The sequence below is a fragment of the Nothobranchius furzeri genome, chromosome 17 (assembly GCF_043380555.1).
Source record: "Nothobranchius furzeri strain GRZ-AD chromosome 17, NfurGRZ-RIMD1, whole genome shotgun sequence".
NCBI classification, from domain to species: domain Eukaryota; kingdom Metazoa; phylum Chordata; class Actinopteri; order Cyprinodontiformes; family Nothobranchiidae; genus Nothobranchius; species Nothobranchius furzeri.
In genome coordinates, this window is record NC_091757.1 from 79,124 (window position 1) to 91,021 (window position 11,898).

Genomic DNA, 11,898 nt, shown 5'->3' on the forward strand with positions numbered 1-11,898 from the left:
TCCTGAAAGAGCCGAAAGCCACACCTCCCAATGTGCACGCGCAGGAAAAGCAGAGTCAACATCGGAGCATTGCTTCTTGTAATAGAGCTGAGCTAGTGTTAGCAATGGAGTTATCTGAGGTAAGAAAGTTGTATTTAACCAGCACATTAAACACTTACTGTTTACAAAAGGCATTTTATAAAGAATATCTATAAATATATTTATATTTTAAAATACCAGTAACAGTTGGCAATCTATATTGTAAATAAAATTAATCCTATCAAATTGTTAGCATTTTATTACAAGTAACTAGCTTATTTTTAATTGCTTTGCCATTCAAGATGGGATGAATATATCAAAGCATATAAATAATTTATGTGGAAATCATGAATAAACACTGCATTCTGTGTAGTCCTCCTATAATCATGGTTGTTTTCATAGTTTGTTTATTGTTGGTTTAGCCCAAATTTTGACTAGATGTAAACCTGATCTGTGTCAAAATTGATTAATATGCAAGAGTACTTTTTATATTAGTATAATTTTTTTTTTATTCTAATACAATTTAGAGTTCAGTGATTGAGGAATCCTCTGAGAAAGAGTTTGAACCTCCCATTGCATCCTCAAGACGTGGTGCAAAAAGGAGATGCCCACCATCATCTCAAAGCCGTGGTGCATCCAGAGGCCGTGGTGTGTCTAGAGGCCGCCGTGCATCCAGAGGCCGAAGAAGTGTGTGACACTCAGCTGTGGACCTTGGAGATGAAGATCTCTCTCGAGTTCGGAATCTTTGTTCCGAGCGAATAGACTTTGAACGTGTAAGCATAACTGTTGCTGTAGCATCTCTTTCCACTTTTGTAGCAACACATACAGAACCTGAACGCTCAGCAGGCTATTGACATCCTTACCATGGTGCTGGACAGACACTGGTGTTCTCTTTGATGTACTTGCCCTCTCTGGTCCACCTGCCACAACACCTCCAACACCCAATCAACCTTCACGGTGTGTATGCTCCCACTGCAGAGATATGCCAACTGATTTGGAAAAGAAATGCTGCCAACAGCCTCCCCAGACATGTATTTCAACTGTACCACACATGGAGGAGTTTATTCTGCAAAATTCCCTGACCCCAATGGTAACTACACTGGTTTTATTCCAAGACAATTGTAAATAAATGTATATATTTGATATTTTACATAAGTTTGTTTTTATATTTTTTTGTTTGATGCTCTAATAAAGTGTTCTAAAGCACAACTCTGTGTTGCATATGTAAAAATACCATACATTTTAAAACTCCTGCACAACAACAAAAAATTATGTCCACCTCCAACATTTTACATAAATTTTTAAATTATTAGTCCTTATTTCCCCAAAATATATCTTTATTTTCAAAAAAATAAAAATTAAAAAAACACAGGAAACAAAAATAAAGAAGGTTTTGGGTTTTCTCTTGCCTCCCCCAACACCTATGTCTGTGGCAAAGTTTTACCTGTAAATAAAAAATAAACTCAATTAGCAATGGACTATTGTGTGGAAGATGTAAGGCAGATAATGTTTTATTTTACCATCACCGCAAGTCCGTAGGTGTTGTAGAAGTTCCTCTGTTGATGGTGCAGGAACTCCGGACAGCAAACCATAACGCCTTGGATCCTCAGGCCTTAGCTTGTAGCGTTGAGGAAGACCTTTCTTGCTTGTCAAACGTCGGTCAGTTGCTTCTGGGATATTACAGTCATGAACTGTATCCTCTATGTTAATTTCTTGCAGAGTCTCAAGTTGTAATGTTTTTTGTAATGCTGCTCCAGTCCTGTGAACAAAAGCTTTTTATTAACTATGCGCTATTGCAGTTTTATAGAATGTTAAACAAAAAGAATTACCTTATGTGTAAATAAGGTGTGTAGTCCTCATCACCGCTGTCATCAGTACCGCTGTCCATCTCGATGGTTTCGTCCTCCTCTGAAGACGAATCAACTTCTGGTTCTCTGTTTGGTGACCATGTGTCATCTGATGACTCTATCCTGAATATACACAATATAAAGTTTTTAGTATGGAAAATTAGACACATTTTATTAACATCTGAATACTTACACAGAGATTTGAATATTGTTGAACTCTTTCTCGTCAATGTTTGCTTCAATTCCCACACAAGATAACCTAAAAAATTAATTATTGTTTACTTTTCCTGACAAATTTGACAGCCAAATACAGATACAACCTTGTACTTACATTTGTGAAGATCCTTCTTTTTTAGTTTCACCTTGTTCCATCACCTCCTCCAAATTATCATCCCTATGAAAATAAAATACAAGCACAAGAATATGATTAGAATCAATACATATTTTGTCATTTTGAAGGTAATAGACCTCGTCTATTGGCCATCATCATCACCCTCTCCTTATTTTTCTCACTCTACTTATTACGCATTTCTCTGTATCCACTGAATTCCTTCTTTACAAATAATTTCCTGTCTCTCTCTTTACATTTTAAAAACACAATTGTGTTATTTTTTTCTCATAAACTTTGAAATAAAAATATAATTTTTTAAAATATGTTTAATTTTGTTGTTATGAAGTGCCTCAAGAGTTTTATCTTGAGAGGCGCTATATAAAATGTAGTTTTACTATTTATTTCTATACATTTTTTATAGTCATTCATTATCCCATTTCTAGAATGTTTTCAAAATAATCCACCACTAACTTAAAACAAACAGAGGCAAAATTATAATATTCCTGGTAGGTTTTTATGCAGCTATTTACCTTTCAGATGATTCTCCATGAATGCTAGACAGAGCTGGCACTGGTGTTGGAGAAATACACAGTTGGCGCTTCAGTGGTGTAGATGTTGATGCTTCATATTTGGACTGATGACTGTAAAAAACAAAGCCCAAAAATTAGTGATCACAAGCTAAACATGTCTCCCCAGCCTTCACAGATTTTTGCACGAGCTGACTATCATTCCTTTTATTTTAATATGGAGTTTTCACGTAGGTAAGACCACAAACTCAGACGGTAATCTGTACACGTGGCCCACCCAGGTTAGCACAATATGTCTTTTGGTGCTAATGGAAACGTAAGGTTTTGGATACGTTCCTGATCAATCACACCTAATTCTAACTGCTGAATCATCTCCTCAGACTTCTACAAGTGCTACATGAGCTGCTGATTACTCATTTTAATCAAACACGCAGCTCAGGAAAGTGTAAACATCTAATTCAGCTTTCAAGATGCTAACTGAACCCCGTTAACGGGGAAGTTATAAACAAGAGCTTAAAACAATATACTGATGTGGCCTATAGTTAAACGCCACACTAATCATTAGATCCCATCAGGGCTGGACTGGGACAAAAATTCAGCCCGGGCATTTTGACTGGAGACCGGCCCATCACCTGTTTTTTTTTTTGGAAAAGACATTAAGCCTTACGCTGTTTCTGACACACACCAACGTACACTTTCTTATTGGTAGTATTTATGTATCAATCTAATAAACGTAAACCTACACCATCCTTCCTATCCTGGTATTCTAAAAAGTAGGGTTGGGGGTAACTGATTATTTTTAAAATGATTATTCTGACGATTATTTTATCGAATAGTCGATTATTCTAATGACTATTTAGATGATTAATCTAGCGATTACTTTTCTATTGCACAATTACTAAAAACCAAAAAATTCTCAAATAAATTCCTCCAAAAAATTGATAAGTTGTTACTGTAAGAGAATAAACACTACAGGCCTTCCATTTTGTATAACACTGCTTTTATTGTGTTGCAAGTGTTTATGTTCTGGTGACGTGTAGAACTTGGGAGTGCAGGCTGCTGCCTGAGAGGTGGTTGGAGATGGAGTGTCTCCATGCTGCTTTGTTTTGTTCACTTATGTGCATGAGGCAAGTGGTGTTACAACCCTTCCTGGGGAGTCACATGTTTCTCCTATTTTAACTGTAAATCCTTCTAGCTGTTATATTTATAACAAGAAACAGATATTCGGACGGAATATTTTCATGTTTATTCGAATATGATTGTGGAACACACCCAGCATCATAATAAATGAAGTAATATTTATGCCAATTTAAGCCTTTATGGGTGACCAGGACTCTGTGATAAATTTTTGGCAAGGGAAATTATCATTTGTTGCCATTTTTGAGGTGTTTATGAATGTGGAAGACACCCAGCATCCTGTGATGGCACTAACAACATCAAGAGATAATAAATAAGGTAATATTTAGGTCAATTTAACCCTTTACACGTGACCAGGACACTGTAATCAATTTTTGGCAAGGGAAATAATCATTTGTTGCCATTTTTGAGGTGTTTATGAATGTGAAAGACACCCGGCATCCTGTGATAGCACTAATAACATCAAGAGATAATAAATAAAGTAATATTTAGGTAAATGTAACCCTTTACACGTGACCAGGACACTGTAATCAATTTTTGGCAAGGGAAATTATTCTTTTTTTTTTCTTTTTTTTTTTTGTTGCCATTTTTGGGGTGTTTATGATGATACAGTAGGCAGTATGAGTACAGTAACATCAACAGATAATACATAAAACCCTTATTTGGTCAATTTTAGCCTTCATGAAAATCTTAGCAATTCAATCACTTTTTGGCAAGTAAAATGCCATTTTAGTTGTCTACAATTAAATCATCAATAAAGAATTTAAAGATATTTTGAGGCATTTCTTATAGGTAAACAGGAGGGTGCAGTCTATTTGGCAAGTGACAATCTTAATTTTATGTGCTGAAGTGCTTTTATCTTGTTACTTTTAAATAGAGCAACGTAATGTATAGATAGTAACCTACACAGTGTCATTAAAGCCAAAGCTTGATCATTTTAAATACTTTTTTTCAAGTAAAAATGTGCCCCAAACTAGTTAACTGTGGCTCCATGACAAGTGGACTAAAGAAAGGAAGGGGAAAAAATTAAATCGCTGGAGAATTGTTTATTTCCATTTATACAACGTTTACATTCAATACAGGGTGCCATTTTACATTGTTTATTTATTTTTTTAGTATCAAGGCTGTAACATAAAGAAAGCCAGTTCTTACCACAAAGTTTGTGGCACAAACCATCTTTCAATCGCAAATATTGCAAAAAGGATTAATATATCCTCATTGTGAACGTTTAAGACAAATAGCAACACTTAAAACAACTTCCGAACTGGAAAACTAATGTGGCAAGGTGCAGAAAGAAGTGCTCGGGCGGGATTCGATCCCCAGACTCTCGGGTGAGAGTCATACGCTCTAACCAGTCAGCCAAAGAGACATCTCCTTGGCCAAGCAGCCAGAGCACATGATCAATCGGGATATTGTGGATGCTCACACTGCCACATCTTCCTCCCTCTTTCCACAAGCACGTCCTCGTGCTCCCGCGCAGGGTGCCACAAACACTGCCACACTAATATCCGCGATAAACATCTGTTTAAGTACCGGAAGAGGTTATCTTTGCTTTCTGAATGTCCATATTGCTAGATATGCTGAGTTTTAGGGCGAAATCCTGGGGAATTTTGTCTAGAAATGCAATTACCTAACCGTGCGCGATCCCGCGGTGGCTAATCATTTTTTGGCAGCGAGTCAATTTATGGCACAACACCGGCTCGGGTTTCTCCTCCTCCTCCCTCTTTTCTTCTCCAACCTGTCGCTGGGCTGAGGCTCCATCACTTCCTAAATTGATTTTACTTGAACCTTCACTACCAAACAACTGTGAGATTTTAACACATGTGCCAGCATCAGCCTGAAGGGCCAGTTTCTTTTTTAGTCGAATTTTCTCATGCTCCGCTCCTGCTCTCCGTTTTTTGTTCTCCATTTTGCAAGGGCGTCAGTTTGTTTTCAGAATTGCTGGGGACAATAAACATACACTTGAGTGGGGTTTAAAAATTGCTGGGGACAATAAAGTAGGTGTCGGCGGCTCTGTAGCCGCATGCGGCTCTTCCATCCATCTGATGCGCTCTCTTTGCTTGTAAAATAATGAATGGATATTTAAATAAAAAGCTTTATATTTTACTGCATTAATTTTACATCTGTATGCCAATTCTAAATGTAAAGATTGTCTGCGTAAACCTGAACAGGTCCAACCCAGTCTTACTGTGAGACTGGGTTGACGCGTCACGCTTGTGCGTAATCATAGGCGCTTCCTGAGCTGAAGGATGTCAGATTCTGGGCTTCTCCTCAGACAGGTTCCTGGATGCGTCGCCACATTGGAGACAGGAACAAGCGCTATTCAGCCAAAGTTTCATAATCAGGTGTGGCAGTGTGAGTGTCCTGTCACAGTGTCCCGATAGATCATGCGCCCTGGCTACTTAGCCAACGGAATATCTCTTTGGCTGACTGGTTAGAGCATATGACTCTCACCCGGTAGTTTGGGGATCGAATCCCGCCCGGGCCCTCATTTCTCCATCTTGCCACATATTGACGGATAAACTCAAGGATGTTGGTTGTTTTGAAAGAATTACCCCGACGCACACTGATGCGCATGGATGAGCTGACATTTTAATACGCACATCACAGAGGTAACTTGATTCCCATCAGAACATCAGAGCTTTATACTGGACACTGTGTTCAGTGCGGCTCGGCGCGCCCACGGTGGACAGTGGGCTGAAGATCTGTAGAGGGATTCGCAGCGCAGAACCCCGGTGCATGCGATACGATTTCCTCCCACTGAAGCGTTCTGGAAACCCGGTCTCTCTGAGGGATGTGTCACCTGGAAAAATGTTCTTTTTATGAAATTATGAAACTTTGGCAGAACAGCGCTTGTTCCCGTCTCTAATATGGAGACGCATGACGCGTAGAGACATTTGATCACGCACAAAGTTTATGTGGAGCAGAAGCGGTCGGGCCAAGGCAGGTGAAACGTTCCTAGCCTACATGAAGTGAAACTGTTTAATTCTAACATTAATGTGTTACTGGACACGCTGGTCTGGTTGGTTAGACCAGTGTTTGAAGTGGAAAACACACACACACACACACACACACACACACACACACACACACACACACACACACACACACAAACCAATTAAAATAATGCTGATAGCATGGACTAGAAGACAGGTGATGGTTTACGTATTTAAATGATGATCAGGCTGCTGTAAAATGTAATCTCCATCCACATCCAGACACAATTATCCTCTATTCTTTCTCTATTTGCTCTGCTCTTGTCTGGGCTGACGGTGCACGCGGCGCACCTAACTAGAGGCTGATGCACATTTTACGCATTTGGAGAGGTGGGCTGGAAGCTTTGTTTTTACTGGAAGATGGTCCACTTAACGCACGGGTGTAGACTACATATTAATGACAAATGAATGAAAATTAAATTGTGAGTTTTTACTTCATATTTTATAAATAAAATGACGGGGGAAAACATTTATGACGTCTTTTTAAACTAAATTTTCTAGCGCGACCTGCCTGCTTCACTGAAGTCGCTGCTTATTAAGGTCCGTCCAGAATTACCGTGGCCCACCCAAAAAATGAAAACCTGGCGCCGCGCCTGTTGTAAACCTCTGCAAATTGTTGTTCTTCACTTTATCAAACTCAGACTTTGTACAGCTAATGTCAAGATGTAAAATTATGAATTCAGTCGAGCTCTTCTGTCCCTCCCTCTCCTGCTCTCCTGGAAACCCGACATCGGCTGTCAGAAGCGGGAGGTGAAGAAGGAGATGAGGCAAACAGAGTGAGTGCAACGTAAAGAAACCAGACTGGTGTGGAGGTGAGCAAAACAGCTGGAAAAGTGTGGGTGTTGAATCCCCCACGGGTGCGACGCCCATGCGAGCGACCGGTACCGGCTGCTGTCATGTTGTGAGCAGCGCTCTGCTGTCTGAGGGTAGGCCCCGCCCACAACGCTGCGGCCGCTGTGGCTCCCAGTGTTTTCTTTACTGTGGGAAACGGGTAATAATGGCTCTTTGATGGGAACAGGTTGCCGACCCCTGGTATAAGATCTGAGCTGGTAAAACAAAAATCCTCATCAGCAGGCTTTTTTAAAGTGGGGGGGACACAGCTGCCAATCACAAATTTTGCTGGGGACATGTCCCCGGCGTCCCCGGTTAAAATGACGCCTATGCCATTTTGTTAAGCTCGTCTGTCTGTTTACTGAGATTCACAAACAACTGGCGGGTGCATCAGACCTCTGGCTATTGGTCCAGCCCAGTCTTGTATTATTACCAATTGGCCAATCCACCAACTTTTACGAGGCGTCGCGTGGGGCGGCGCGGACAAGTTGTCCGCAACAACTAGAGGCCAGGAAAAAAAAAAAAACAGACACCGGCCCATAAAAGATGAAAGGGTCGGCCCAGCGGGCAGTTGCCCGCTATGCCCTATGGTCAGTCCAGCGCTGGATCCCATATAAACAAAAAACTAAAATCCCCTTTCGTTACTCAAACTTCTTCCAAATATAGCATAAATAGTTCGACTAGCATCGATTCATGTCGACTTAGCATTCAAGCTAATGCTACATTAGCCAATAGGACACCAAGCATACAAAGCTTGTTTGCTCTATTACTTCTTTCAGTGAAAGAAAGATTATAAGTAAATTTATCCGAAAAACAATAAATAACTTACCTGTCTAAAAGATACTTTGCCAACTCTTTATCCATTTTCAGGCCGTGTAGATCACGAAAATCTCTCCATCGTGTGTAAAACAATCTCCAATGTAAATTCTACTCGAGTGTCTCAAACGTCTTACAGCCACTTTTGAAGAAGGGCTTTTAAACTTTTTAAATGTTTTTTGAGATGTGGAAGGCAGTCGAGGAATCGGTAATTTGGGGTTTTGTTGCTCCATGTTTCTGCAGTAAGCCGAGTGAGGCGCGTGACACTGTTGTGCGCTGAGACCTGCTCGTGCTCGATGATTGACAGCTGCCCCCTGGTGGAAACGCAGCGCTCTTGGTCAATGCGTTAGGCTTGCAGAAATATTGGCTGTGTCTCAATTCAGGGTCTGCATCCTTCGAAGGACCCAGCCCACCCGGCCGACGTGGGCTGCGTCCTCCGTCGGCCGGCTAGACCGGATGTTAACGGATGTGAATTTGGACAGGCCTAGCCTTCATGAACTCCCTCGGCGAACGTTCCGTCGCCTAGCAACCGTGGAACCGCTGGGCAGAAGGAACATTAAACGATGGAGCTTGACGTTTTATTTAGCTTTTTAACCCCCAGAAACCCAAATTTAGAAAACAACTGCAAAATATTTTTTTAACTTTTCACATGTTGTTCTAGGAGGCCAGATAAACGGGCCTATTTACACATTTTAACAGCCAATAGTGTTGCAGAACTGAACAATAGGACCTATTAGCAATGTAAATGTGGTTTTAAAAAGAAAAAAAATGGGGAAGTTTATTTTTGTGGACTTAAATCTGATGTTGTAATATTACAACCGTGGGTCTCTGGGGTTAATCATTTCCTTGACTGTTGGAGAGCTAATTCAGAGAAAATACTTTAGACTAGCTGAGCCTGAGCAAAGATGTGATAATAGTTTTTAATACTTTCTAAGGGTCTTAACTTGACCAAAACCGATTTATCACCTTTTAAGACTTTTCAAGACCCAGCGGATACCCTCTAGTAAACAATTCTCATTTGTAAACAAAAATAAAATTGAAGAGTTTAATGCAGAACTGATTTTATTTAGATATTTCTTTTACATGTACATATTTAATCTTCCTTAACCATTTTTTTCTAGCAAAGTAAAAAGCTGTCAAAATTCTTCCTTCTCTCCTGTGCTCTCTGCAGCTCTGCCTCCCTCTGCAGCCTCAATTCCTCCCAGATCAGCTCCAGAAGCTCATCGCTGGCACCTTCCCCTGGATGCCCATTTTCTCCAGAATAGTCTTAACAAACATGTAAGAAAAGAAACAGGAAGAGAAAAGAGGACAACGGGTTATTCCTTTCATGTTTTCGCAGATAAAAATAAACTCAAACGAGTTTTTAAAATATGAGATGTTATTGTACCTCCATGCCACAGCCGCCGAATACTTTGCTCCGGTGATCATGTGGTCCATCTCTGCCCTAAGCTTAATAAATTCCCTGGTTTTCTCTTTTGGTCCTAAAATACAAACTTCTATTAAAATCAGGGGGAAACGTAGCGGGAGAAGTACGACACCGAGCGCGGCCGAACATACGAGCCGAGACCGCAATACAAGCACTTTTACTGTAACATTTCTAACTAAAATAACGTTCATGTATCACAAAAAGTCCTTAAACTGACAGTTTTCAAGTTTATACTTACATTTATATGCGCAATCCTCTCCGACAGCTCCCGCTTCACTGTCCGCCATTGTTTTTAAGTTTTTCTGCCGGCCGGCCCGCAAGGCATCTTGGGAAATGCTACCTATTGAAGGATACACCCGACCCATCCTTTATTCAGGCAAAAAGAAGGCCGCATTCGTCGACCGCATTTGAAGGAGTCTTCGAATTGGGACAGGCCGAGTCGCGGCGCTGTGACGTAACCGGCCGACGAATCCGGCCGAGGTAGGATGCAGACCCTGAATTGAGACACAGCCATTGGCTGAGCTCTACAGGGCAGGGGAGGGACTAAGGAGAAAATTGAAATATTAAAGATTATTTACTTTTTTTGATAAAATTGGGTCAGATGGTCAAAATCAAACATTTTTAAAGTTATTCTACATTTAAATGTTGCAGACTGTGCCTTTAATGGATGGAACTAAATCTGGTAATGCTGCAGAAGCTTATTCAAACAACACCACAGCAAATGGGTGATGTAATCAAAGCTAAAGGCGGTCCAATTAAATGTTAGTGTGTGACCTTTTTTTTGGCAGTGACTTTTTTTGGCCGAGCAGTTTGTATATGAAGAAATAACATACCATGAGAATAATAATTGTAAAACAATGTGTTTTAGCTCGATTTGCTGGCTAGAAGTGTGTGTGTTGAACATTAGGTCTATTTTTTCTAAGACTAAGATATTATACTTAATGACTTGATTTGTGATAATCAGATCTCTTTGCTCTCTCTCTCAGAATCCTGGCTGCAGCAAGAGGACTATGTTAGTTTAAACAAGTCGACTCCTTCTAATTATTTAAATCATCATATTGCTCGAAGTACAGGGCGAAGAGGAGTAGCAACCATTTTTCATTCAGACCGATTAATCAATCCCTTACCAATTAATAATTACAGTTCGTTTGAACATCTTATTCTTAGTTTTCCTAATCCAGATTGCAAAACTGTAAAACCCACTCTTGTTTGCAGTTTTATATTGTCCACCAGGCCCTTATTCTGAGTTTTTGGATCAGATCTCTGATTTTTTATCTGATTTGGTGCTAAATACTGATAAGGTCATTGTAGTGGGGGATTTTAATATTCATGTGGACATTGAAAATGATAGCCTCAATGTAGCCTTTAGTAATATCTTAGACTCAATTGGTTTTGCCCAAAGAATACATAGTTCCACCCACTCCTGTCATCATACATTAGACCTTGTGCTGACTTATGGCATAGAGTGTGTGTCATGATGTGAGGGTGGAGATGGCGGACCAAGTGTGGTGGAGGGTTAAGGAGGCAGGAAAGCAGGCACGGATGAAAAAAATAAAAATGGTTTAATAGTGGAACGGGAGAGACGGGACAAAACACGCATGAACAAACAATGATCAGATGAAGACAGCAACAAGGAGGGAGATATAAATACACAGGGAAATCAGGAACACATGGGCAGAGTAACGAGGGACAGGTGAGAACAATAAGGTTAATCAAGGCAGGAGAGACACAGTCAGGGAGGCCGGGGCGGATCATGACAGTGTGAGGAAATAATGACATTTCCACATAATCCAGTCCTCTCGGACCACTTTCTGATAACCTTTGAGTTTTTTACAACTGAGTTCTCGAGACATGAAAGTAAATTTCACCATAGTCAGTCTCTGACAACGCAGTTGCATCTTTTAAATCAACTGTTCCATCTTTACTGTCCTCAGCATCTCAGAGGCATGTAGCAGAGGGCAATATTTTC

The 11,898-nt window shown here is 40.3% G+C and overlaps 1 long non-coding RNA gene across 2 annotated transcripts; it reads right to left on the minus strand.

Annotated features, from left to right (window-relative positions):
• Positions 1 to 1,864: 1,864 nt before the first annotated feature.
• LOC129155762 (uncharacterized) lies at positions 1,865 to 2,815 on the minus strand. Of its 2 annotated transcripts, none has more exons than XR_008560150.2 (3): positions 2,727 to 2,815; positions 2,197 to 2,259; positions 1,865 to 1,988 (listed from the first exon to the last, which is right to left on the minus strand). It is a non-coding gene; the product is annotated as an uncharacterized lncRNA (long non-coding RNA). The 2 variants fall into 2 exon arrangements; XR_011517139.1 differs by lacking the exon at positions 1,865 to 1,988 and adding an exon at positions 2,060 to 2,124.
• Positions 2,816 to 11,898: the final 9,083 nt, after the last annotated feature.